The sequence below is a fragment of the Myxine glutinosa genome, chromosome 5 (assembly GCF_964187855.1).
Source record: "Myxine glutinosa chromosome 5, kmMyxGlut1.1, whole genome shotgun sequence".
NCBI classification, from domain to species: Eukaryota; Metazoa; Chordata; class Myxini; order Myxiniformes; family Myxinidae; genus Myxine; species Myxine glutinosa.
Window position 1 is genome coordinate 199,620,802 of NC_136265.1, and position 5,000 is coordinate 199,625,801.

A 5,000-nucleotide genomic window follows, 5' to 3' on the forward strand; every position below is an offset into this window, starting at 1 on the left:
GTTCGCCGTTCGCTTTGGCTTTACGAATGGACCAAACCATTTCATGTAAATAGAGGGGGGGGGGTTCTACCGTACTCGCAAGCCGTTCGCTTTGGCTTTGCGAATGGACCAAACCATTTCATGTAAATAGAGGGGGGGGATATAATTTTAGATATATATATAGTACGGGCATGCCCTAGTTAAAACAAAACAGCTCAGGTATTCTGACAAAAGCCCGTTTATCGGGCAGCAATATATATACACATTTATGTCGGGAAGTTTGCCCGGCAAAAGCTATACCGGGCATGCCCGGGTGTCAAGGGCGAGCCTTGGAAAGGCGAGTCTGGACCTGCCCGGGCGTGTTTGGCTGCGGCCTGGCAAGTCGAGGCTGGGCGTGCCCGGGCGCTCTGGACAAGCACTGGAAAGGCGAGAGCGGGCATGCCCGGACGCTCTGGGCGAGCCCTGGAAAGGCGATAGCGGGCATGCCCGGACGCTCTGGGCGAGCCCTGGAAAGGCGATAGCGGGCTTGCCCGGACGCTCTGGGCGAGCCCTGGAAAGGCGATAGCGGGCATGCCCGGACGCTCTGGGCGAGCCCTGGAAATGCGAGAGCGGGCATGCCCGGGAAAGACGAGACCGGGCGTGCTCGGGAGGTTCGGGCGTGCCCGGGAACAGTGAGTCCGGGCATGCCCGGGAGAGGCGCGTCTGGCCGTGTTCTGGCCGGTGCAAGGCGATTGTGTGCATCCAGCGGTAACCGCTACACACGCCCCTCCAGAATCGACCTGCACCGGCAGGGTCAATTTAAGGGGGGTCCGGATGACCCGGCCAAAGCGACCCCTGGAGGGTCGTGGGGAGGGGTCCGACGTGGTGGTGGGTGGTCGAGCGGGGGGAACTGTGGATGGGGGGCGGCCTCGCTGTGGAGGAAGGGCCAACCGTGGTGGTCGGTCGACGTCCATGTGCGCCGGTTTGAGGCGGTCCACAGAGATCCGGTCCGACCGGCCGCCAACGTCGACGACAAAGGACTTGTCGCCCCGTCGCAGGACCCGGAAGGGCCCGTCGTACGGCGGCCGGAGTGGCCCCCGGTGCGCGTCATGACGCACAAAGACGTACTCCGCTGTGCGAAGCGCCGGGGGGACGTAGGACTGGGGGCCACCGTGGCGGGATGTTGGCATGGGGGCAAATCGGCGGGCGGCCTCCTGGAGGTCCGAGCGCTGGTGTGCGGCGGACCAGGGACTGGTAGCGTCGGGCACGAACTCGCCCGGGACGCGGAGCGGCTGGCCGTAGACGAGCTTGGCGGCGGACGCCCGGAGGTCCTCCTTGGGGGCCGTGCGGAGCCCCAAAAGGACCCACGGCAGCCGGTCGGTCCAACCGTCGTCCTGAAGGCCGGCCATGAGTGCGGCCTTCATGGAGCGGTGAAACCGCTCGCACAACCCGTTGGCTTGGGGGTGGTAGGCCGTGGTGCGGTGCAGCGTGACCCCCAACGAGCGGGCGACCGCGCCCCAAAGTTCGGACGTGAACTGTGGGCCGCGGTCGGACGAGATGTCCGCCGGTGCGCCGAAGCGCGCGACCCAGGTGGCGATGAACGCCTGCGCCACGTCGGCGGTGGTGGTGGAGGCGAGGGGCACAGCCTCCGGCCACCTGGTGGTCCTGTCCACCATGGTGAGCAGGTGGGTGAACCCCCGCGATGGGGGCAGGGTACCCACCAGGTCCACGTGGACGTGGTCGAAACGCCGTGCAGGCACGGTGAAAGGTGCCAGCGGGGCCTGGGTGTGGCGGTGGACCTTGGCCCGCTGGCAGGCCGTGCAGGCGTTGGCCCAGTCGCGGACGTTCCGTCGAAGGCCGTGCCAGACGAAACGCGCCGACACCAGCTTCTGAGAAGCTTTCCGGCCCGGGTGAGAAAGACCGTGGATGGAGGCGAAGATGCGGCGCTGCCAGGAAACGGGCACGATGGGGCGAGGCTGGCCCTGGGAGACGTCGCAGAGCAGGACGGTGCCCGCGAAGGGGATGTCGGCCAGGCGGAGGCCCATGTCCGCCGCCCGGAGGGCCTGCACCGAGGTGTCGGTGGTCTGGTCGGCCGCCATGAGCGCGAAGTCCACGCCGAGGTGGACCGCGTTCGCGCTGGCCCGAGAAAGACAGTCGGCCACAGCGTTGTCTTTGCCGGCGACGTGCCGGATGTCCGTGGTGAATTCCGACACGGCGGAGAGGTGGCGCTGCTGGCGGGCCGACCACGGCTCCGTGACTTTGGCCATTGCGTAGACCAACGGCTTGTGGTCGACGAAAGCCGTGAACGGGCGGCCCTCCAGGAGGTGTCGGAAATGGCGAACGGCCAGGAATAGACCGAGCAGCTCGCGGTCGAACGTGCTGTATTTTAACTCGTTCGGCCGGAGCTGCCGGCTGAAAAAAGCGAGTGGCTGCCAAACCCCGTCCACCCATTGTTCATGGACGGCACCCACCGCGTAGTTGGAGGCGTCCGTAGTGAGGGCGATGGGCGCGTTGAGCACCGGGTGAGCCAGCAGCGTTGCGTCGGCGAGGGCCCGTTTTGCGCTCGCGAAGGCCGCGTCCATGGCCGCGGACCAAACGATGTCATGCTTGGCCGGCTTGCCCCGGAGGGCCTCATAAAGGGGCCGCATGAGCTGAGCAGCGCGGGGCACGAATCGGTGATAAAAATTCACCATGCCGAGGAACTCTTGTAGGGCCTTGATGGAACGGGGACGCGGGAACGTGGTGATGGCCTCGACCTTGGTCGGCAGCGGCACGGCCCCGGTCTTGGTGATGCGGTGGCCCAAAAAGTCAATGGTCGTCGTGCCGAAGTGGCATTTGGCCGGGTTGACAAATAAGCCGTGCTCGCTGAGGCGACCGAACAGTGTTCGGAGGTGGAGGAGGTGCTCGGCACGGGACGTGCTGGCGACGAGGATGTCGTCCAGATAGACGAAAAGAAATGGCAGGTCGCGCAGCACGCCGTCCATTAAGCGCTGGAACGCCTGGGCCGCGTTCTTGAGGCCAAACGGCATCCTCAAAAATTCGAACAGGCCGAACGGCGTGATGACGGCCGTCTTCGGGACGTCGGCCGCCCGAACAGGTACCTGGTGGTATCCCCGTATCAGGTCAATTTTGGAAAATATGACCCGTCCCGCCAAACGGGCGGAAAAGTCCTGGATGTGCGGGATCGGGTACCTGTCGGGGGTGGTAGCGTCGTTGAGGCGGTGGTAGTCGCCACACGGGCGCCATCCGCCCCCCGGCTTTGGCACGATGTGCAGTGGTGAGGCCCACGCGCTATTGGAGCGCCGCACGATGCTGAGGTGCTCCAACGAGTCGAACTCGGCCTTTGCCACGGCGAGCTTGGCCGGGTCGAGGCAGCGGGCCCTGGCGTAGACCGGCGGGCCCGTAGTGGGTATGTGGTGCTCGATCCCATGCCACACTGCGACGGCCGAAAACGTCGGCCGTGTGAGGGCCGGGAATTCCGCGAGCAGGCGAGCGAACTCGTTCGCCGTCGGGAGGGCGCACGCCAGTTCGGTCGGCGTGGAGCTGCTCAGCGTGCACGCCAGGGAGCTGAAGGTCTCGGCGTTGACAAGGCGACGACGTTTGACATCGACCAGCAGCCCGTGCGCGCAGAGGAAGTCGGCGCCCAGCAAAGCCATAGGGACGCAGGCGGTCACAAAGGTCCACTGAAAGCGCTGGCTGCCGAAGCAGAGGGTGACGTTGCGCGGGCCGAAAGTGCGTATGGCCGAGCCATTAGCAGCGATCAAAGAGGGGCCGCAAACGGCGTCCCGCCTGTCCTGCTCGGAGGCGGGTATGACGCTCAGTTGGGCGCCGGTGTCACAAAGGAAACGCCGCCCGGACGCTTTGTCCCGAATAAAAAGCAAGTTGCCCGAGTGGCCGGCGCTCATGGCTGGGAATGAACGCCGGCCCGGCCGTTTCCCGACTTGCCGAAAGTGCACGGGGGTCGGCACGTCCGAGCCTTGTGTCCGAACCTGGCGTGGTAATAACACCACGCCTGGTCAGGTGGAGGCCCCGGCCGTCGTGTCGGAAGCGGTCGGTGCGGCGTGGCGGCCGCCAGTTTCACCGGCAGTTCGGCCTCCAACCGCGCAGGGTGCTCGGGCGTCGTGGGCGTCGCCTCGGACGGCGGCAGGCTCCAGGTAGCCGCGCCGATGTGTTGGCCCACCGAGGAGATCTTATCGGCTTCCCTGGCGAGGGCGCGGGGATCGGTGATCGACATGCCAGCCAGGGCGAGGCGTACCGGGTGAGGCAGCTGGCGAAGGAACAACTCGCGGAACAGAAAATCCGGAGAGTGCTCACCGAGCAGCGAGAGCATATAGTCCATGCGCTCGGACGGGCGCGTGTCGCCGAGCTCGGGCAGGTCGAGCAGGCGCCGTGCGCGTGCCGCCGGTGAGAGGGCGAAAGCGTCGAGGAGGAGCGTCTTCAGCGCGTCATACTTGTCGGCAGCGGGCGGGTGCTCGAGGAGGCTCAGGGCGCGGGCCGCGGTGGCGGAACCGAGCGCTGCCACGACGTGGTGGAAGCGGGTGTCGTCCGCGGTGATGCCTCGCAGGGCGAACTGGGAGTCCGCCTGGGCGAACCAAACAGCCGCGTGAGCCTCCCAGAAGGTAGGCAGTTTAAGAGTCACTGCCGTGTCCATGTCGGTAGGTCACCAGTGAGGGAGCTGCGCTCCAACGCGAGTCGAAAGAAGTGACGCGACCAAAGACGGAATTCGTCCGAGTTGCTTTATTAAAACAAAACAGCTCAGGTATTCTGACAAAAGCCCGTTTATCGGGCAGCAATATATATACACATTTATGTCGGGAAGTTTGCCCGGCAAAAGCTATACCGGGCATGCCCGGGTGTCAAGGGCGAGCCTTGGAAAGGCGAGTCTGGACCTGCCCGGGCGTGTTTGGCTGCGGCCTGGCAAGTCGAGGCTGGGCGTGCCCGGGCGCTCTGGACAAGCACTGGAAAGGCGAGAGCGGGCATGCCCGGACGCTCTGGGCGAGCCCTGGAAAGGCGATAGCGGGCATGCCCGGACGCTCTGGGCG

At 65.6% G+C, this 5,000-nt stretch overlaps 1 protein-coding gene across 4 annotated transcripts in view; it reads right to left on the minus strand.

Annotated features, from left to right (window-relative positions):
• Positions 1–5,000, minus strand: part of LOC137426493 (tyrosine-protein kinase Mer) — a 122,859-nt gene that overhangs the window by 20,304 nt on the left and 97,555 nt on the right. The gene's annotated exons all lie outside the window — the stretch shown is intronic.